Here is a 24289-nt window from a genome sequence, read left to right as displayed (position 1 = left end):
ATAGCCATGAAGAAGGCCATGGGTCTGGAGGATGCTCAATAAGAAGCAGTGATAAGGCTGAAAATCTTCAGAACACAGAAAAGGCAGAATCTTGAAGGGCATGGGAAGAAGTTTGGATTTTACTCTCAGTGCAATAGGAAAACTATTGAGGAGTTTTAAAAAGGAGAGTGGCATGATTTAATTTTTTTTAATGTTTATTTATTTTTGAGAGAGAGAGTGAGAGAGAGAGAGAGAGTGCATGAGCAGGGGAGGAGCAGAGTAAGAGGGAGACACAGAATCTGAAGCAGGCTCCAGACTCTGAGCTGTCAGCAGAGAGTCCCATGCAGGGCTGTAAGTCACAGACCACTAGATCATGACCTGAGCCAAAGTCAGATGCGTAACCACTGAGCCACCCAGGTGCTCCTAATTTCTATTTTTAGAAAATTACTTGGGGGCGCCTGGGGGGCTCTGTCAGTTGAGCGTCCCACTTTGGCTCTGGTCCTAATCTCACAGTTCCCAAGTCTGAATCCCATATGGGCTCACTGCTGTCAGTGCAGAGCCCTTTTTGGATCCTCTGTCCCTCTCTCTCTCTCTCTCTGCCCTTCCCCTGTTCATGCTATCTCTCTCTCAAAAATAAATAATAAGAAAAAAAAATTTTTTTAAAGAAAGAAATGTCGACAGATGGTAAATTAATAATTAATTAAACAATATTTGTTTTTAAAGAATAAAATTACTTGGGCTATCATGTAACAACTTGGAAAAATGCAAAAGAAGTAGATAGAGAAGTTCGGATGCTATCACAATAATCCAGGAAGAAGGTGATGGCGACTGGGACTGAATGGCAGGGTTGCAAGAGAGAAAGAAGAATTTGAAATATACTATAAAAATAGTAAAATCAACTCTCACCATGGTATTGACTGGTGGAGGGAGATGTGGTGGTGGTGGCATGAATTTCTTCCTGTTGATATTCATACCTGTAATATCACCAATCAGCCTGTAAACTCTCTAAAAGAGGATATGGCAGAAAAATACTTGTAGATATTACCCTTAAATATTTTCTTACAATTGTTTAGTTATTCTCTAGCCACTTTTTCAGAAACTTACAACACATTCCCCCATTTCTGCCACTATTCCTCAAATCCTGCAGAAAGACTTAGGGAAAGGTAAAAATGCTTCATCATCAGGAAAACTTCCCTTTTTAGCACCCAGCTAAGATGCTGGTAATACGTGAAGTCTAGTTTTAATCTCATTTAGTGCAGCAAAAATTATAAATCCTCCCCTATATGAAATTTGCTTTTTGCCTTACCTGAAAGCTTCAAGAACTCCCTACCTAACTTATAGTAATTATTTTCAAAGTGATTTTTGTTGTTGTTGTTTCAAAGTCTTATGTACTTACTTTCATTCCCTTGTAAACAACACCAACAGGTGGTATGGAATACTTGGTTACATAATTATTAAGGCTGAATTTGGTAAGAACTCAAAGAGCAAAGATTATTCTCAGAAAAACAACTAATCTACTGCCAGAATTTTAAAGCTTCTAAAGATTTATACCAAAAGAACATCCAAGGAAGCACACAGTATGACTTGAAAATCTGAATTTAAAAACCCTATATACCTGAAATAAGAATCCAGGTGCATTCACCCACAAACACTCCTCAGCCACGAAAGAGTGTGAGTGACTCTATGGTTCTCCCTGTCAAGGAGTAGATTCTGTAACTAATCTCAATCACCACTTGATGCATATCCCATCAAAATGCAGGCTTCCAAGGTAAGTAATTTATTCCGGCTATTTAAACACCTTTGTGGGATTTTTCTCAACAAGGGAAAGCAATGCAATTCATATGCACAGAAAATAGGTAACAGGAGAATAGTTGAGAAGATATCACAGGGTAATTTCAATGTCCAATAGCTCAGCATGATACGGTTTGAAACAACCAAAGATCCAAGTCATCTTATCTGTCGTAGTCCCAGAATTGCTTTTTTAAAGGGGATTCTATGTCTAAAGCCAGAAAACTAATCCTTAAAGTAATGAAACACAGATTAGGCAATTCTGACAGCAGAGAAGAGGAAGAGCAAACCACCGAAAACAGCACCAGGGTTATGCTGCCTGGCAAGACTCCTCTGGGACCAGACTGGAACCAGACTAGGGTGAGCAACAGAAATGAGGAAGCATCTGGAAGACAAGATGTGATTGGAGAATTCCAAAGCAAAGCTGATCCAATAGTTAACATGGCATCCACCGTTTATTGAGCATATGCCAATGGCTAGGCACTATACTAGATGCTTTATGAATTTTGTCTCTAATTATTGCAGTAATTCTACAAGGCAGTTCTTAAATATTCTTGATTTTTTGATAAGGAAACAAATCCTCGTGAGGTCACATTCCTTGTTTCGAGGTCCTCAGCCAGTAAGGTAGTAACTGACAGAGCCAGGATTATACATCATCCATTTCTAAAGACCAGGATGGCCTGATAGGCAGTTCAACCTGTACAATCATACACAATGGTCCTGCTAAATAAAGCCTTTCTCTTTCCACGAAAATACATTTTCCAAAGTTGGATTAGGTTAAGTCCTAGGGTGAATTGGAGAAGCATTTTGCCTGGAAGGAAGACCATCTTGACACATTTTCAGAAATACAGCAGAGGAGTTCAGCAAAACTGAGGGAAAACCAAGGTGGCACAGGACAGCTAGATTCTAGGTCATCTATTTTGAGCAAAACTATCAGACAGTCTGAGAGAAGAGATTGTAGAACTACCAGTTGTGGCTGACTTTATGAAGAGCGTGGCAGATATTGGGAATTGTCCTCTAATATCTATTATCCCCTTCTTTTTCATAACAGAACCCCCAAGTTTTAGCTGGGTTTAGCTGTTCAGCTAGACACTACACTTCTCTGCCCTCTTTGCAGCCAGTTTCCAACCAGTGGAAATAACAAATCTAGACTCTTTTCGAAAAGATTATTGCAAAGGGTTCGGGAGGAAGATCGTAGTAAGAGGACACTCTGACCAGGAGATCTGCAAGTGTCAGGCAACATGAGTTTCTTCCACAGAGAGGAGTAAAGAAGGCTAGAAAGAACTGGGTGTAGAGAAATCAGATGAAAATGTGTCAAGGTCAGACAATTGGTCAAAAAACGTTTTGCCCTGCAGCCAGCCTATTTGCTGAGAGAGACCCTTAAGGAGAGGCTGTATGCTGCCTCAGGCTGAGGGCAGGCCAAAGTTCAGGAGCCCTGGGGACGGAGAAAATCTTAATCAAAGCTTGGCTAATAAGCATTTTGTTCCCATTGATCAGTGGAGACAAAAACAATTCAGCTAATCATTTGGAAAGCAAAGAATGGGAATTTGAAGGGTCAGTGTCTGGCCTTGTCATATGTAAACGAGAGGGGCATCCCTGAGTCTTATCTAAGTATGGGTCGTTCTCTGCCATAAGCTGTTTCCCAGAACACAAAGGGGGTGGGGGTGGGGGGGTTGTTCTTTAACCACTGCTGTTTTCCAGGATCACGGGGCTCAGGTGAAGTTCAATATCGTCATAACTTTAAAAGGAATCAGCTTCAGCTTGCCCTGTACTTCATCTTTTGCCTCCTGGTGGTTGGAGCACAGATATGGTGATGAGCCACCCTAAGGGAGGGTATAATCCAAAGATGGGAGGAACCTGGGTCCCTGCATGACTTTGTGAAACACAGCTGTCTACTTGCCCTGGTCAGCTCATCTGCCTCGGGACTATTAGCAAAGAGAGAAATAAGCAACTTTCTAGTTTGCATCATTTTATTGTGAAGTCTTCAATTTATGTACCCTAATGGATACAAATAGTCCCTGAAAACAATAAAGTTTTCATGTTTTTGGCATCACGATCAACCTGTAAGTACCACCTTCAGAAATGGGAGATAATATTAAATGCAGAGCTCCCTTATAGTGGCAAGTACTCATATTCTCATTAATCTATGAATGCCTGAAGCATCAAAAGCTCAATTTTGCTCTTTTTATTTTTCCTGTGTCACACCAGAAAAGAATTCTGCTTCAGTTCCTGAGATGACTTAAAAACTTTCTATTCTCCTAGTATTGGAACATAAAAAAAGGAAAATGCACTTATTTCTGATTGAATAATGTACATGAATACATGTATTTGTGGTTTTATTGGGACTCTTAAAAAAAGTTGCAAAAAATGGCAGAATGGCCTACTATTTGATTCAAATGGCCTTTAAGTCAGTAATAGCCTCCTTTATTGGAATGCGGACATAGGAAGATATGGAAGGTTAGCCAGGAGTGTTTAAAAGAACTAACCAATGACTACCAAATATGTATTGATTTATGTCAGACAGTTTAATGCACCCATGTGGTGTACTTTGTTAAACAGTTACATGTGTGGCTATTGTTAGTGGCACAGCTCTTCAAATTCCGGAGGTCTTTCCTTTGATTATGTAAATTTCTCAAGCAGTCCTAATAACTTAAATAAGAGTTATCGATTAGTCTATGTTCTTCTAGTGAAAAAATAGTCCAATATCAAAACTGCCTAGGAAGGCTCTTTGTTCAATTTAATCTAAACAAAGAATTAGTTAAAAGTAATCACTGCAGCCTCTTTGATTCAGTGGATCGTTGAGTTCCTGATGATTTTCAGATACATTTTGGAGAAGGTATTTGTCCTAGCAAGAAATGAGCCTTTATGGTTTTAATTCCCTGCATTTTCTCGGTATTTTACGTGTGGCTTTAATACGTTGTGACATTATTCCAAATCTTTTATTTTATATTGTTCCCTTTTTAAAAACAGGTTCAGGAAGAGACATATGCCAAATATATGGCATCATTTTTCACCTAAGTACTCAGAGTTTCAAAAGCATTCTTTCTTCTCCCAACCCCTCCTGCCCTCCACTCCCCATCCCCCCTTCTCCCAGTGGCTTCTGAAATGTTATACCTAAATGGATAAGCTCCCTACTGGGTACATTATCAATTAAGAACTTCTTTCTGCTCCAGGCTTTGCACTCTGCAGTAATTCAAAAATCTCTTGCATATTAAAAACAATCTCACTTCCAAAAGATTTTGTGTTTCTCCCTAATGCAAACCATCACTTACAAAAGGTCATCTTTTTTGTATAGCGGTACCAACAAAGGAAAAAGGCATTGGCAGAACTGTAAAAAATTCATCAAAACTTTTTCCTTTCCATTCAAGCTTAAATCTTACCTATTACTGCAAAATAAAACAAAAATTTACCTATCAGCGAATTTGCTAATAAATAAGTCCTTACCTGCTTTTGAAAATTCTTCTCGACAGAGAAGATTAGCAAAAGCGATTCCTATCAAGGTGATTAATAGACACATTTTCCATTTTTAAAAGGAACCACTTTCCCATATTCTTACTCTATGGGCTAATACTAAACTCCACAAGAAGAAATCTTGTGGAAATGTGGACATTATTGAGTTAGATGTATCCCAATCCCTACCTTACACGTCAGGATCCTTATGCATTCTGGGTTTGGAAGTTAACATGAAATGCAATTGGGCCGAGGCCAATTTGAAGATCCCTTGTATGTGTTGTTCAAAAAAAAAGTTTACAAAGTCAAAAGTCACTTTCATGTGCATAGTGCAATAATTACATAGTTCTATTTACAATTGATGCACTATCATTAACTGCTATATCGCCAGCACCTGTTTTAACAGAACATGGCAGAGTAGACATACAATATACAATTATTACATTGAAAGAATGGTTGGCCTATAACAACGGCTCTGTGCTGACATCTCAGAGCCTGGAGCCTGCTTCAGATTCCGTGTCTCCCTCTCTGCTCCTCTCCCACTGGTTCTCTCTCTCTCTCTCTGTCTCTCTCTCAAAAATAAACATTAAAAAATAAAATGTCTGCTCTCAAACAACAGGTTCTCAAATAAAGTGAATACAAGATTTATTGCTAAATCATTGGGTTCTTATAAAGGAGTGTTTCAATCTACAGAATATGTCAAAGGGGTGCATACACTCTTAATTAGCTGCACCCCACAGGACAAGTCTCCTAACCTCACTGAAATCATTTTCTCCCTTATAAAATGAAACTAATATTAATGGTCATGATTAAGTCAGATAATGCACGTATTGTGCCTGGCATTGTACTAGGCACATAGTAAATACCCCATAGATGATAATAATTATCTTATTTTACATGAGTAACAGGTGATGTTTATTCTACCTGGTGACATTGGTGTGATTCTGAGGGAAAGTAGCAAATTTTTATAACACACATGAACGTTTCATCATATGTATAAACTTTTCCTTATCTTCCTTTTTTGGAGAATGGCCAATACCTCGCCAGAAAACAGCTGCATCCTACGCTTGATCTTCGAAAATAACCCCTCGCTCATCAAGGCCACCTCCATAGCTTTGTTATGCTATTTCTGCATGCTGATCTCCATTTGGCTGAGTCTCTGCATGGGGCCACCTGCAGGGCTTTTGTTTCTCCACCTATTGAGTGTCCCTTTAAGTAGGAGGAAGAAAAGATTTACAAAGTTCTGACCAAAACAACCCCTTTCTCAGCATCTAGAGTCCATAACAATAAAAGGGACACGAAACTATTTACCTATTTCACTTACATCCAATAAAATTACCATTTACAAGGTGTCGCTTGAAGTGGATTGCTTTTCTTTCTCTAAATAAGAACTTAAATTTCTCGCTCGCGGGAAAAACTGATACCGAGAGAAGCAGTTCGTGAAACAATACCAGCCCGACTGGGAATGTTAGAGGCAGGGTGGGGAAGAATACAAAATTTGAACACAAACTTTTACCGCATGCTTCTATTTTAGAGGAATAATTAATCAAAAACATACTAAATGTCAAGTTTCCTCGGATGATTATTCTCCCAGCCATGAGGCCGCTTTTCATTGTTTCTTGGGATGATACTGAATAGAGATATTTATTGTACAACTCAAGTTGGGGAGAGAAACTGGTTGCTATCAACTCTGACCACAACAGACGTAAACTAACAAGCCTCCAATATTTTTTCGGAAGCTTGGACTTTGGTTTTCTGGAAACTATAAAAAGAAATCTTTTTTTTTTGTTGCTGCTCTGTTGCTGTGTTAGGTTCCTTGTATTGCTTCCCATTCAGCCTTGTCTTAAGAGAAAAGCTTTATTCTGCATACCTATTAGTAAAGAAAAAGGTCTTAGAATCCCTACACAAAAGAATTATTTGCTGGATGGGCCCTGCTGTAAATTTACTTTCATTCCTCGTTCCTCAGGTGAACCTGTGACTCCATAACAAAATTTTGAAAAGGTTAGGAAGAAGATGGTGGGATTAAAGGAGAATCTTGAAACTCACTGAATCCAATAATCCCAGAAGAACTTTAAACGAAAAAAAAAAAAAAATCAAGCATTAAAAGAGAGGGAGTGGTTCCCTAAAATAAACAAAGGAGGATCTGCCTTAATAGAGAAGTTGACATCTTCTCCCCTTCTTTTCCAGGCTCAGCCACTAGCAATAAAGAAAAGGCCTCGTTTGCACAGCTGCTGCCCTAAGAACTGAGTCACAAAAGGCTGAAACTTTAACTTGAATTTGAAGGAAAAAAAAAATCACAAATGTCAGGGAAGTCAACAAAGAAGCAAGAAACTTCGTGAGGTCAGGAAGAAGAGTTCTAAAGGGAAAACCCTGTGTGGTGAAAGGAAACCCGTCTGTGCTGGAAATCAGAGTCAGATAAAACACACGGAGGCCGAGCTAGGCATCCATCCCCTCTGAGCTCTGAAGCTGGAGATCAACTCGGTTCATCGACTCGGCTCTCACTGTGAAAACGGGGGCCAAGTGAGAGTAACTTCAAGAGCCAGCTTGATAGTATTTCTTCTAACTTCCGGAGTCCTATGGATGTGTCTCCGTCGTGGGGAGAGGTCGGTTCTGGGAAAGACAGAAGGAAGTAGCAGTTCATTTATACCCCCTTCATGTTTGATATTTTTCGTTTGCGTCTTTTTTTTTTTTTTTTAATATCATTTAAAGTCTCACAAACGCAAAAAACAACTAGTAAAGTCTCTTGGGAACATAAACAATATACTGGCTCAGGCTATTCATTATTTATGAACTACCAATTTCCAAAAAAGGTGGAGGCTTCCATACAATAGACACTATGAGAACACTACGACAATTAGAACATTAAGTCAGAAGAAAAAACAAAAAGGTGGGACCTAATGAGGGCAGCCCCCCACCTGAAGGCAGGGAGGGGAAAAATTGTACCAGAAAATACAGAACAGTTTTCACCTTTATCATGTCAGCTGTGATATACAGAATTAAAATTTCAGTTCAATAACTAACTTGGATTTAAATAAAATTAAACATTTAAAAACATTTTTCAGCTCAGTTGCAGTGAATTCACTTCATATTCTTTTTCATTCACCTTCCAGCTACAATAAAAAAAAAATGCTGACAGAATCTCAGGTACAGTTTTAGTAATAGTAACTAAATAAATGGTCATGGCATACCTCCTATGTACTAGCCTCCTTAGAGTCTGGATTCTAATGAGAAAGAGAAACATAAACAAATAATCACAATGCAATATGATTGATTTTGGTTGCATTTCTTTGCACATATACTATGGTAGAGGTCTTGTGGAGTTAGAAAAAGAAGCCCTTAACTTGACTGGGAAAGAGAAAAGTCCTTACTAACACTTCATATGAGTGACAGATGGGCCAGGACTCAAAAGAAGACTAATTTTGGAGGCGCCTGGGTGGCTCAGGTGGTTAAGCATCCTACTTTGGCTCAGGTAATGATCTCATGGTCTGTGAGTTTGAGCCCTGCATTGGGCTCTGTGCTGACAGCCCAGAGCCTGGAGCCTGTTGCAGATTCTGTCTCTCTTTCTCTCTCTCCCTCTCTCTGCCCCTCCCCCCCTCAAAAATAAAAAAAATAAACATTAAAAAAACATTTTTTAAAAGAAGACCAATTTTCCAGATGCAAATGAGGGAGGACATTTTCAAAAGAAATCATGCATTCAGGGGCGCCTGGGTGGCTCGGTCGGTTAAGCGTCCGACTGCGGCTCAGGTCATGATCTCACGGTCCGTGAGTTCGAGCCCCGCGTCAGGCTCTGTGCTGACAGCTCAGAGCCTGGAGCCTGTTTCCGATTCTGTGTCTCCCTCTCTCTCTGCCCCTCCCCTGTTCATGCTCTGTCTCTCTCTGTCTCAAAAATAAATAAACGTTAAAAAAATAAATAAATAAATAAAAATTAAAAAAAAAAAGAAATCATACATTCAAAAAGAACAGAGGAGGAAAGGCCATAGTGCATTTCACCAATGAGGGGCTAGGGATAAAGTTGGAAATACAGCTTAAAGCCTTGAAAAAGGTTGTCTTCTAGAGAAGACACTGAAGATCTTTTAAACACCTAAGTGAAAGTATCCTATTTGAGTTTTAAAAGACACTTGAATATTGCAATTTGGGGGATGGATAAGAATAAGAATGAAATTGAAATCAAGAAGGAGGTTGTATTAGGGTTCTCCAGAGAAACAGAACCAATAGAAGGTGTGCACATTATAAAAAGAGGTTTATATTAAGCAATTGGTTCACATGATTATGGAAGATAACAAGTCTAAAATCTGCAGGTTGGGCTGATAGGCTAGAGACTCAGGAGAGCTGATGCCTCGGTTCTGGTTCAAAAGCTGTCTGCTGTAGCACCAGGAAGTCCTTCAGTGTTGCAGTCAAAGTCCAAAGCAGTTTGCTGAAAGTTTTCTCTTGGCTCAAGGGAGGCCAGTTTTTGTTTACTCAGGCCTTCAACTGATTGGTTGAGGCCCACCCACACTATGGAGGGGAATCGGTTTTACTCAAAATCCACTCACTTAAATGGTAATCTCATCCAAAACACCCTCCCAGAAACATTGAGAATAATGTTTGACCAAATATTTGGGTAACTTGTGGCCCAGCCAAGTTAACAATAAAGTTAACCATCACAGAAGCTATTAGTGTATAGAGGTCTCCAGTGTATGTAAGGGATAGCAAAGGATCTGGACTAAGTTCGGAGCAATGAGAAAAATAAATCGAAGAAAAATAAGTCAAATTTAGGGAAAAGTTGGATACGAAGATGAAAAAGAGGGCATTTTAAGGGTGAATTCAAAATTTTTAGTTTGAACAAGTCGGTGGTATAGAAAATAAACCAACCAATTAGCTCCAAGGATATATTTTTCTCTTAATTTCTTTTCTTTCTTAATAGTAAGGCCAAGTTTCTTCTGCTTCCTGGTGCCTATATTCACCATTCACATTTTTTTTTCTTGTTGTATATTTTGTCCTTGCTTCGTTTAAGAACCGTTACAGTTAAGAAGGTATTTCAATGACCAGATTTCATGTATAAGGATACATATATTTCTCGATCTATTTTGAAAACACAGAAAAAAAATCTGTTAAATATACTTCTTTGCCTCCTAACAAAATGTATAAATACTTAAGAACAAGAATACATAAGAAATGATCACAGAAATAGTGACAACGTTTTGAGAACGAGAAGCAGGTAGCTGAATGACAAATCAAAGGAAAACAGAAAGTCGGGTAAATGGATTTCCCCACAAACCCCCAGAAGGTCTCAGCAATTGGAGAAGCAAAGCACCTCTGGAAGAAGAAGGAGTGGAGTTCAAGTGGAGTGAAAGCAGGACTACTTTTTGAAAGTCTGATATAAAAATCAATTAAATCTCTAAATCAACCACCCAGCTCCCTGCAACTAGGAGCCTACCCGTCACTAACTCCAGCAGAAGACTGGAGGTTTCGTCTTTGGTGAAATTGAATCAAAAGGAATATGAACTTGACAACAGGCAGAACTGGAGGCAGGAGATGTGTGCCAGGATGAAAACCAGGATTAAGTGAAAAATCTCCAGTCTGCACGGCAAAATCTTCAATGCCTTTACCCATTTGTTCCCAGAATCTGGCAGCCTGGACTATAAACCTCAAACAGGAGATAAGAGAATCACTCTCAAGAGAAACCGACCAACCCAAGAGAAAAAGGACCCACAGAGGCTGACAGCTCTAGAAAAAGCCAGGTTTGGTCCTAATCATCCAACAAGCCCTGTGGCCACACACAGAGCCTTCCAACATCTTTCTGGTCCCTTACTGTTAAATATAAAAAGACAGTCAAGGATCACTGGGCATGATGAAGGCTTTTAATATGAAAGTAGAGGCCAAAATAGGAACAGTGGATGACATAGAGCACAACAAGCAAAAGATAATGTCATAAACAAAACTCTAGTACCCTCAAGTAGAGAGGAGAAACTACTACAAATCCATGAAATGAAAACAGGAGGCTTTCTTAAAAGTATTACTCAGAAAAGAAGCACTCCTAGAATTTAAATATGATAGAAATAAAATGTGAATAAAAGTGTTAAAAAGATAAACTTGAAATTGCCCAAAAGGAAATAAAACCACCAATAAGTAAAAAAATATATATAAAGAAGTTGAGAAGAAGAAAATCAGCACGAAAGTTCAACATTCAAGTGATAAAATTTCCAGGATTGGGGAACAGAGAGGAAATTATCAAAGAGAAAACACCAAGAAAGTTCCCAGAACTAAAAGAGGTAACTTTTCAGATTGAAGGAGCCCAGGTGCCCGGTGATGACCCAACCCAGTTAAAACACACATACACACACCAAGGCATATTATAGAAAAACTTCAGGATATCAGGAATAAAAAAAAAAAAAAAAAAGTCCTAAAAGCTTCTAGAGAGAAAAAGCAGATCACATACGAAGTGATCAGGAATGAAAACGATATTGGCTGATTAACAGCTCTAAAAGTTACAGTGCAGTCAAAATTCCAAAAGAAAATCATTTGCAACTTAGAATTCTAACCCATTCAAATTACTGAGCAAGTGTGATAACAGAATAAAGACATTTTAAGATAAGCAAGATCTCTGGGCGCCTGGGTGGCTCAGTCAGTCGAGCGTCCGACTTAACTGGCATAACTCTCCTTCTACTTCCCAGCTGTCCTTTCATTCTTTGCAGAGTGGAAGGCAGTGGGAGTTGGGATAGTACTAGGCAGTGGGTGCAGGCAGCTGGGCTAATCCCTACTCTGGTAATTCTGTGAACATGTGGGAGCTGTCACAGATAAAAGGTGTTACTTAGGGGGCACCTGGGTGGCTGAGTTGGTTAAGCATCTGACTCTTGGTTTTGGCTCAGGTCATGGTCTTCCTGGTTTGTGAGTTTGGCCCTGCATCAGGCTCTCTGCTGTCAGCACAGAGCCTGCTTCGGATCCTTTGTCTCCCTCTCTCTTTGCCCCTCCCCACTTGTGTTTTCTCTCTTTCTCAAAAATAAACATTAAAAAAAAAAAGATAAGCAAAGTCTCAGATGTTTTATCTCCTAAATGTTCTTTTTCAGGAAAGTGCCAAAGCATCACTACGACCCTTGTTTATAAACGCAAATTCTGAGACCTCACACTACAGTCTATGTCCTAATGAGCCCTTTAGATGCAAGCTAAAGTTTGAGAAACACTTTACCAGTGGACGTGCTTCTCCAGAACGAGGAGTGAACCAAGAAAAAGGAGACCAGAATATTCCAGAACAGAAGAATAAGGCTACAAGATAAATATTACAAATGATCACTTATGATGTGTCTGTCATTGTTCTGAATGCTTTCTATTTATTAATGCTTAAATCATTATCTTAACAACCTTATGAGATAGCCTTACCAGTTCTGCATTTTTACAGATGAGGAAACTGAGGCAAGATCTCCACTAATCAGTGGTGCAGCCAGGATTCAAACCAAGTGATCTAAACTCAGGACCCTCATGCTCTCATTTGCAACGTACCCTGCGTGCGCCAGAAAACAGTGAAACCAAGTAAATGCCTGATGTGTTTAAATATAGTGAGAGATTTGTAACTCTGTGGAAGATAGGGGATGAATACATATAAAGCCAAACAATCAAACAAACAAAACTGAGGCAAATAGTCCAAGGAGGGAAAAAAAGCTGAACCAGAAAGGAAATGTAATCATACTACATGATGGAACTAATATTTACATAGTCCAATGAGAATGAATACTGAATAATGATTTAACAAAGAAATATATGATGATATATGCCAGCCCAAAATATGCCATTTCCATATGTTAATTATTTTTGACCTGTGGGTACTTGAAAAAACAGCCAACGCAAGGGCACCTGGGTAGCTCAGTCGTTAAGTGTCTGACTTTGGCTCAGTTCATGAGCTCACAGTTCGCGAGTTCGAGTACCATGTCGGGTGAGCTCAAGTCTCGCTTCAGGTGAACCCGCTTCTCTCTCTCCTTCTGCCCCTCACTCACTTGCACCTTCTCTCTCTCTCTCAAAAAAAAAAAAAAGTAAAAACAGCTAATGCAGGGAGAGGTTTTCTCTGAGCTCCCCTTATTTGCTGAAAGACAGAGCCTTTAAAAGGAGCTCAATTGTTATAAATCCCTTCCCTGGGGAGTATCATTAACCAGGGAAGATTGACTATCATCACAGGAGAGGAGGTGACAGGTGGACACCACCCCGACCCAGACAAACTTTGTCACCTACTATCATACCTATTATCTGTTCTAATGGCCCATTGGTCTTTTTTAAAATTCACTTACCCTCCCCTTTTATTATAGGAGTCTCAGCCAAGAACTCACAAGGGTAGAGGGAAAATTATGTTTCCTCCCTTACAAAGACAAAATGGGAGAGAAGCAGAGGGATAAGAAGTTAATAGATAATGCCTAATATTGAAAAATTAGGAAATAATAATATAAGCATGGTAATACTAAAAAAGTTAAAATTGGTTGCCCATTGTCTGGCTGGCTCAGTTGGTAGAGCATGCAACTCTTAATCTCAGGGTTGTAAGTTCAAGCCCCAAGTTGGGTGTAGCGATTACTTAAAAAAATAATTTAAAAATTGGGGGTACCTTGCTGGCTCAGTTGGTGGAGCATGTGAGTCTTGGTCTCAGGGCTGTAACTTTAAGCCCCATATTGCACGTAGAGACTAGTTAAAAATACACAAAAATAAACTCAAAATGGATGAAAGATCTCAATATAAGAGAGGAAGCCATCTAAATCCTAGAGAAGAAAGCAGGCAAAAACCTCTTTGACCTCGGCTGCAGCAACTTCTTATTCAACATGTCTCCAGAGGCAAGAGAAACAAAAGCAAAAATGAACCATTGGGACCTCATCAAAATAAAAACTTCTGCACGGTGAAGGAAACAATCAGCAAAACTAAAGGCAACAGACGGAATGGGAGAAGATATTTGCAAATGACATATCAGATAAAGGGTTAGTATCCAAAATCTATATAGAACTTAATCAAACTCAACACTCACACACACAAAAATAATCCAGTGAAGAAACGGGCAAAAGACATGAATAGACACTTCTCCAAAGAAATCCAGATGGCCAACCGACACATGAAACAAAATTCAACATCAGTCAACATCAGGGAAATATAAATCAAAACCACAATGAGATACGACTTCACACCTGTCAGAATGGCTAACATTAACAACTCGGACAACAACAGATGTTGGCAAGGATGCAGAGAAAGAGGATCTCTTTTGCATTGCTGGGGGGAATGCAAGCTGGTGTAGCCACTCTGGAAAACAGTATGGAGTTTTCCTCAAAAAACTAAAAATAGAACTACCCTACAACCCAGCAATTGCACTACTAGGCATTTATCCAAGGGATACAGGTGTGCTGTTTTGAAGGGACATATGCACCCCAATGTTTATAGCAGCACTATCAACAATAACCAAAGTATGGAAAGAGGCCAATTGTCCATTGATGGAATGGATAAAGGAGATGTGGTATATATGTACAATGGAGTATTACTCGGCAATCAAAAAGAATGAAATCTTGCCATTTGCACCTATGTGGATGGAACTGGAGGGTATTATGCTAAGCAAAATTAGTCAGAGAAAGACAAATATCATATGACTTCCCCCATATGAGGAATTTAAGATACAAACAGATGAACATAAGGGAAGGGAAGCAGCAATAATATAAAAACAGGGAGGGGACAAAACATAAGAGACTGTTAAATATAGAGAACAAACAGAGGGTTGCAGGAGGGGTTGTGGGAGGGGGATGGGCTAAATAGGTAAGGGGCATTAAGGAATCTACTCTGGAAATCATTGTTGCACTATATGCTAACTAACTTGGATGTAAATTGAAAAATACATACATATATACATACATACATACATACATACATACATACATACATACATACATAAAATCTTTTGGGGGTCCCTGGGTGGCTCAGTCAGTTAACCATCTGGCTCTTAATTTTGGCTCTGGTCATGATCTCATGGTCCATGAGATCGAGCCCCGTGTGAGACTCTGTGCTGACAGAATGGCAGAACTGTCTCTCTTAAAATAAATAAACATTTTTTTTAAATAATAAAATCTTTTTTAAAAATTAGTTGCCCCTTCGAAAGAGAGAGAGAGGTAATGGAGGGACTTTTGTTATTATTATAAGCCTTATAAAATTATTTGATCTTTTAAATTATTCTGGCATTAGTTTGATTTAAAAAAGAAAAAGAAAAAAAAGGAAAATCAAGTTAAAAAAATAAATTACTCCACCATAGAAGTCACAGTTTAGTAAATGTTTCTAAATTTCTTCTTCTCCTTCTCCTCCTCCTCCCCTTTTTCCTCTCCCTTTTTTTTTTTTCTGAGAGATGGTGCATAAGCACCCATTAGTGGGGCAGAGGGAGAAAGAGAATCTTAAGCGTGCTCGGCTCCCAGAGTGGAGTCTGACAAGGGGCTCAATGCAGTGCTCCATCCCATGATCCTGAGATCATGACCTGAGCCAAAATCAAGAGTGGGAAGATGGGGTACCTGGATGGCTCAGTCGGTTAAGTGCCCGGCTCTTGACTTTGGCTCAGGTCATGATCTCACAGTTTATGGGTTCAAGCCCCACATCAGGCTCTGCACTGGCAGTGTGGAACCTGCTTGGGTTTCTCTCTCTCCCTCTCTCTCTGCCCCCTCCCCTGCTCACGTGCTCTCTCTCTCAAAAGAAATGAATAAACTTAAAAAAAAAAAAAGGGGGGGCCCCTGGGTGGCTCCGTCGGTTAAGCGTCCGACTTCGGCTCAGGTCATGATCTCACAGTCTGTGAGTTCGAGCCCCGCGTTGAGCTCTGAGCTGAGCACTGGGAGCCTGGAGCCTGCTTTGGATTCTGTGTCTCCCTCTTTCTCTGTCCCTCCCCCACTCAAACTCTGTCTCTCTCCCTCTCTCAAAAATAAATAAATGTTAAAAAAAAATTAAAAAAAAAAAAAAAAAAAAGAGTGGGACATTAACCAACTGAGCCACCCAGGCAGCACACTAAATTTCTTCTGATAGGCAATTTCTGCCTTACTCTGTGTTCTGGCATTCAAAGCAGGACAAAGCCTTCTTGGTGCTTCACCTCTTGTCTCCATAGCAGTTTCTCGGTCCCCATCAAAATGCCTCAAACCCCAAGACTCTGAGCTTTGAGTTCAAAGGGACAGATCTGAGGGAGTCACTGGAGATGCTTTATCCTAAGTCTTCTATCAGATTTTGGCAGAGTGTAGTTTTCTCTATGATAACTTCCACAGAAACAAATTCTCTCAATCATCTACAAGTTTCTAATGTGCAAAAAGGTTGCCAGACTTTGCCTGTTTTAATACCCACAGACTTGAGCTCTTTTAGTATCAGATTTTTATTTATTCAATCATTCATTCAAAAACAAATGTTTAGTGAAGCCCTACTGTGTGCCAGATACTTACTATTGAGTTTCTTAAAATTCTTTTTCCTCTATGCGTGGTTTCCATACCTTGGAATTAAGATGTTTCAAGGTTCTTTATAATCACTGCCTTTTTATGTGTTAATTAGAAAAGGCAAACTTCTGCTGTGTAATGATTAACTAAAATGAGGATAAACTACAGTATGTTAAGAAAGGAAAATCTCCAAGATTTATTTTCTAAATTAGATCAGGTCAGTTTAAATTTTTCTCTTACCCAACTTGTCAGTGGGCTTTCCTTGTCAGAAAGAAAAATGTTAACATTTATCCAAAAGGCTTATCTACCTCCTACTGAAGGTTTATGAGAAAACAGACTTCTATGTTTCCTCTCAAGAAAGCAAAGTACACTCACAAAGTAAAATAGTATTTTGAAGTACTAATCCACATATCCTTATTCCGTCCCACTCTACCCTCCACTCAAACCCAGGCAATTTAACACAGGTCCACCACTGCCCAAAAGGATGGTTATTATGGCAGAGTATGAAGGGAACAAATATAAAATCCTTTAGCATAACCAATGTAATATCATAGATTTTTTGGTATAAGTTACAACCTAAGATCCAGCTAGTTTCCAGGTGGGGACTGAATGTTTGTCTTGCCGCAGTTCATATGTTGAAGCCCTAAGTGGTATTTAAAGGTGGGGGCTCTGGGAGGTAATTAGCTGATGAGGGTGGAACTTCCATGATGGAATTAGTGTCCATCTAAGAAGAGAAAGAGCTCTCGCCCAGTCCTATCTCTCTGCTCTCCACCACAGGAGGACGCAACAGAAAGACATCTGTCTACAAGCCAGGAAGAAGTTTCTCACCGGACACTGAATTTGTTGGCGCCTTGATCTTGGACTTCCCGGCTCTCAGAACAGTGTGGAATAAGTATTTGCTGTTTAAGACACCTAGTTTATGGCACTTTTGTTACAGTAACCCAAACTGACTAAAAGATTACCCAAATCAGGAATTAAAATCCCAGGGGCAGCCATTTAGCATGCAAATCAGGAAGCCCACACTCCAGCCAATATGAATATACACCTTCTACCATCCATATCTCCGTAAATACCAGAAGCTTTTCTAATTAGCATAACGAATGTTAGAAAATAGGGTCTCACTGTGGAAATGAGTGGAACTCGAGATGCGTAGCTTAATTAATATAATATGAAAATCTACCCAGGCCTGTTCCTTGTACCAATAAGGATATGGCCTGAGGCTTGACCCACAGATGAACCTGTGCGCGATCATTGAGTCAGAGGACTCCTTGTTGCCTGATGCTCACTCTAAGAGCACAGGATCCTGCCTCTGCATATTGTTCTATCTGCTTCAAGTAAACATTTCATGCGAAGAGGTAGTCAGAACGCTCCAAAAGAACAGAGAGCTGGGACTTCATCAGTCTTATAGTTTGTATAAATATTTTCAAGACTGCTTCCTAATAAATGTTCTTTTAATAAGGTCTGCACTTGTGGCATAATTTATGGAGAGTAAACCGCTTTTGTGGTGGTTACTATTATTTCCTAAAATAATGTAAAGCTGTACAAGCCCAAACCAGCTTAGATTCACAACAACCCCCACAAAACGACAGAGAGTGCAGACACATGAAAGAATTTTGTAGTCGTGACAGGGGAACAGGGCAGCATAAGGAAGCTTGGACCGTACAGCTGGAGATTAGTAGGAACATGAACATCTCGATAGAAGCTACTGTAAGTGGTGACTACATCTGGAAACCATACGTGATGATTACAGCAAATAACAGCATGGACAACTGCTGTCTGAGACCCAGATACTGCTTCATCCCTGGAGCCAGGAGGCTACTTAAACGCAACCGGGGAATCATCTGAGTTAAAACTTGCAGTGACTGAGTTTGCCAGGAATTTACTGAAGTTGTGGTTACTGCCCTGAGGGAGAAAAGGGTCTCTAAATAAATTGTAAATTGGAATTTAGAAAAAAGAAATCTAAAAACTTTTCTTTCTTGCATATCTGAGTTTTGGATTTTGAGAAATTCGTATTCACTGTATGCCACACGGGGAAGAACAAATTCTGTGTCTCTCTCAATTTTTTCTCTCCAAGATCTTTTATTTTTAGCCTTGACACCACTGTTACATTTTCTCCTCTAGTGCACTTAGGAGTGACCCCACTGTGTCCCTAGGCTCTTCTTAGTGATCCAAAATGTGGTTCAAAGTCCAAGAGAGGGATATTCATGTCTGTGCAAATCAGAGAGAAAAGAAAGGCAGCATCTTAAATATGTAGATATGTATCCTAGTCAGCTTGAGCTTCTATAACAAATACCATAAATTAGATGGGTAAACAACAACATTTATTTCTCCAAGGAGACTGGGAAGTCCAAGATCAAGGTGCCAGCAGATTTGGTATCTGGCAAGAGACAGCTTCCTGGCCTGCAGACAGCCACCTTCTCCTGTATCCTCACATGATAGAGAAAGATCATATCCTTCACATCTCTTCTTATAAGGATACTAATCTCATTCAGTAGAGGGTGGGGGGTGCTGCTCAACCCTTATGATGTAATTGCCTCCCACTTCTAAATACCATCACATTGGGGATTAGGACTTCAACATATGAATTTGGGGGGGATACAAACATTCAATCTACAGCAGCCCATACTGCATAGGAAGGGAAGAGGCAGTAAGGAAAGAGTTAGTCTGAATTCATCCCTTAGGAATTTTACGTCCTGGGAAAAGGGAACAGAATCATCTTGTATTCAGCAAACACCTAACTATAAACCAGACATTGTGTTAGGAAAGCACTAGTTTCACCAAGATGAATAAAATATTTTCTGCCATCAAATAAGGAGACAGACAATATAACATGCTAAGTGCTGTGATGGGCCTAAGTACAGAGTCAGTGCTGGGGATGGAGAGATCCCAGCTCTTACTGGGGAAGTCTGAAAAGCCTTCAGAAAAGATGACATTCAAACTGGGTCCTATATTTCACCAGCAGAGAATGGCCTTTCCAGTCAGCACTAACGTCCTATGCCAAGGTGAAAATGAATGAAAAAGCATGGAGTGTTGGAGAATGACAAGTCCAGGGGCTAGAAAGTACACAAGTGGACTAGCAAGACATTATGCTAGAAGGAAAAAGTGTGGTCAGGTTGTGAAATCTCATGAATGATTTTCTGAATAGATTGGCCTTTTTGAGGACAACCAGGGCATCCAATGGGCCTACAGCTTCCAAAGAAGCACCATCACGGGAGCACAGGGTGGGTCCAAAGGCCAAAGCTCCGGCCTCCACCCTACTCCACTCCACTTTGCATCTTTCATACATCTCCTTTATATTTTTAATTTGAAAGTAGAAGCCAGCTGTTATTTTCAAGTTTTAAAATTGCTCATGTAAGCATCTAAAAGTCAGAAAAGATCTTTGGTTAGGGAACTTAAATGACCATATTTACATTTCAGAACACGGATTCTGGCTGTAGGACAGGAGGAAAGATTAGAGAAAGGAGACATGAAAGGACAGAAAGCAATTAGACTGTTAAAATAGCCCATAATGGGGATGACAAAGGGTCCAAACCAAGGTAGTGATAGTTAAGAGTATGAACAGAAGTAGAAAGAGGGAACAGATTCTAGAGACGTTTTAGAAACTGGATGAACAGCCATTTACCACTCCTACTACACATGCAGTGGTTTTTGACAATGTTTGACTGGACATGGCAGGCAGGAAACTACACACTCTACCCTCTCTCCATTGGTGGATTGATTTGCTTCACTTCAGTTCCAATGCATTACCACAGAGAGTTGAGATAAGGGCCTCTTGCAACATTCCAAAGCTTCTATGCTACTGAGAGTATAATGGTTCATAGACTGATGTGATTTTGTGGGAAATTGCATTAGATTTAGTGCCTTATGGATCATGGGAAAAGTCACCAATACAGAGTATTCATTTGACTTATCAATTCCAGAAGACTGATGTGGTATTTTGTTGTCTCTTTTCTCTTTCATTTTCTGTAAGTGGTATTTTTTCCAAATCTAAAAAAGAAAATTTAGAAAAAAATGGGTTTAGTTGTATACAAAGCAATCCATCGATATGTATTGTTAAGCTGTACTAGTTGATGTAATATCATGTGATTATGATGCTTTACTAAGACCAGTCCTTGCAGTGGGCTGGCCTTGTAAACAGGCAAAATAGATTACTGACTGTATTAAGACCTAATGATGATGAGATAATCCTTGTGTATACAGTCATTCAGTAACTCTTCACCAAACACCTACTTTGCAAAAGGACTTATGTGGAATGCAACACAGATGTGGTCTTAGTCTAATAGAGCTTTCAGCCAGCCAGGAAGACAAACATTAATTACACAATTAATTTTTTTTAATGTTTATTTTTTTTAAAAGGTGGCCGTGAGGGGGTTGTCTGGGTGGCTCAGAAGATTAAGCATCTGACTCTTGATTTCAGCTCAGGTAGTGATATCATGGTGCATGAGTTCCAGCCCCGTGTCGGGCTTTCAGCTAGCAGCGTGGAGTCTGCTTGGGATTCTGTCTCTCTCTCTCCCTCTGTTTCTGTCCCTTTCCTCTTGTGTACTTTCTCTCCCTCAAAGTAAATGATGTTTATAATAATAATAATATAATAATAACAAACATAATGTTCATTTATTTATTTTGAGAGAGAAAGAGTGGGGGAGGGGCAGAGCAGAGGGAGAGAATCCCCAGCAGGCTCCGTGCTCGGTGTGGAGCCAAAAGCAGGGCTGATCCCCCATCTGTGAGATCACCACCTGAGCCGAAATCAAGAGTCAGATGCTCAAATGACTGAGCCACCCACGCACTTCTAGACACTTAATTATTTGATCACTATTGTGGTAAATGCATTGAATATGAAACAAAAGCTATAAGAGAGGCTAAAACGGGGGACCTCACATACCCCACCTCCATGAGGAAGTGACTTTTGACTTGCAAGTCTAAGGACAAGAGGGCTTCTTCTGCTAATAAACAGGGAAGAGAAATTCAGGCAGAGTAGACGGTGTATAAAGCAGGAGCATGTGTGTGGAACAGCTGGGGAGAAGCCATTGTGGCTGCAGGGCAGAAATCAACAGGGAGAATGGCTAGATGTACAGACCTGTAGGCCTTGTTGAGGTTGGGTTTTAGCCTAAAGGCCAAAGGAACACCTTGGATGGAATTTAAGTGGAGGGTGAAATTATCAGATACATTTTTAAGGACTCCTCCAACTTCTCAGCTAAAAATAGACTGGAATGGGACAGAAGTGGATTTAGGGAAACCATGCAAGTGGCTCTTGTCAGAAACTTCTTTAAATGTCTCAGCTGCAGGCCCCGACACCAACAACTTGAGTTCTGGCCATAACTGCAACCAGAGCGGATTGCATTTAGACCCCCGTAGAGGCTCAGACACACTAGGCAGCAGGGCCTTAAAATGTATTGCGCTGCTAAATGTGATGACCTGTGTCTAGCCTGTCTCCTGCCGCTAGGCCACAGCCTCCCTGACCACAGCTGTGTTGGCCTGGGCCGCGTGCCAGCTACCGTTTCAGGGTTTTCTTTTTTTCCTCATTTGCTACACAAATGCCTGTTCCTACAACCTGCCTCTGACTCCTGCCGAGCTTCACGGGAGGGTGGGGGTCCCTAAATTCTGCAGTTGTTTACCACACACTGGACTGGCACCCACCCCCCCCCCTCCCCCGAGGATAACACCATCTTCCCAAATAGGGCTCTTTTCTCCCAGCTGCCTCTACCTCAGCTGTGGATTCCCTCACTCAGCTCTGCCCTCAGTCGAGGTCCTCATCCGGCCCCTCCCTCCATAAGGGTCTGGGACTATAAAAATAAACCACAATAAGTAGCTTACAGTGGTGAGGTATCTATCAAGAAGATCTTGCCTTTGGAAGAAGAGAGCTTTCTTATTTCTTATTCTTCTGAGATAGCAAGGTAAGATTTATTTTTTTTTTTTTTTAACAATTTCCAAGTACCGTGGCGAGGTTGGGGAGGCACGGCTGTGCATGATTATCAGAAGAATCACAATCGTGTTTTATGGCAACGAGTATCAGAAGCTTTGCAAGCTCAAATGTTTTCTCAAAAATGTTGAAGTGTTAAGGTTTGTTTGCTTTTAACTGGCCTGCATGTCTAACTCCGATGTTTCTCCGGATTCCTGCAGTAAAAAATGATACACCTCGGTGAAAAAAGATATTGGGATGTGAAAAGAAGCAGTATGAGTCAAGGAGCTACTGGCATTTAATCTGCAGCAGGTGTGCTGTTAGATATACTAAGCATTTCTGGGTATTCAGGGTTTTTTTTTTTTTTCCTTTCTTTCTTTATGGAGAGGCCTCTAAACACAAGAGCAAAATTTACATCAAAATATGAAACACAATCCTAGCAGAAAACAACAAATAGTTCTCCACCCTTACACTTTACCCCTGAAAGGAAAGACAGAAAAGTTTTCTCTGAGTTTGCTAGGATGTATTTCTGTTTCTTTTGTGTTATTTTCTCCTTTTCCAATTCAAGCAAGGTAGAAGATTCCATAGAAATTAACTAACTCTTATTTCCTAAGACTGAAATATGAAAAGCATTCATAAGTTTCGAGATAACATTTTTTTAAAAATCTGTGGTTGTGATTCTGTTTTAAACACCTTTTTCTAAAAATAAAATTCTCAGTGTGACCAGAACAAACACAGACTGGGTAAAAAACATTTCTGCCAAGTTGTGAGATTGATGTGAATTGAAGTAGCTGAAATGTAAGCCCGTGTTATTATAATCTGGAGTGTTAAAGCGTGCCCTTCATCTAAGAAATGCAAAATATTTTCAAAACAAGCATCTGGTGACACTCAGCAGGGTCATATTACTACAGCTCTCCAGAGGAGGTAATTTGTCGTGCAGAGACTTTGGCATGTTTTGCTAAAATACTGACCCTTTATTTCTTAATGCAGCTCAGAATTTGTCATTTTTTTGATGAGCTCGTTTGATAGTTGTAATAGTAACAGTAATAGTAACCTGATTACTCCCCAAAATTCTTAAGAGTCGTATCATCTTTTAAGATAGGAGGGGGACAGTGAAATGATGCACAAGAACGAGTGGTGAAGCTTTGGGTGTTTCGATTGACTAGCCTTTTACACTGTTTTGGAGGTACCAACCATGATACTAACGCCTGCCTTAGCACCTAGTACCCTGTCCTCCAATTGGGGATTTTGTTATCCGTTCTCCCATGTACTCTTGCCGCACGTATTTCATAACCTGTAGATTCGTTGAATTTTTCAACCATGATGAAAACATCAAAGAGCTTCAGACACTTGAGCGGCCAGTAGCAAATTCAACTCCCACCTCTCCTTAAGCAGAAATAAATAAGCCCCAAAAGGAAAGGTGAGTAAGAGCCTCAAAGAGATCCAATGGCAAAGCGTCTGTGGGAATTATGGAAGCACAATGTTATTTCTGCTCACTAGATACGTGAGCCCCATAGAAGGGACACCAAAACCTGAGGCTGGACAAAAGCAAGTAGCAGAGGCTTGGACTTCTCATATCAAAACCGGTCAGAAGGGAACCAACTGTTCTTTTCAAATTATTTTCCAAGAGGGCTTCCTACTTGACAGTACACCCTGCGTCCAGTTGATCTTTTGTCTTCTATCCCTTTTATTTCCTTAGGGTTTTTTCTGTTTCTTTTTCTTTTTCTTTTTTTCTTTCTTTTTTTTTTTTTTACATAGATGTTTAGCTTCTGGGTCTCATCATTTCTCAAGC

Source organism: Panthera pardus, unplaced genomic scaffold, assembly GCF_024362965.1.
Source record: "Panthera pardus isolate Hobbes unplaced genomic scaffold, ASM2436296v1 HiC_scaffold_6, whole genome shotgun sequence".
NCBI classification, from domain to species: Eukaryota; Metazoa; Chordata; class Mammalia; order Carnivora; family Felidae; genus Panthera; species Panthera pardus.
Note: the sequence above shows the minus strand (reverse complement) of the source record.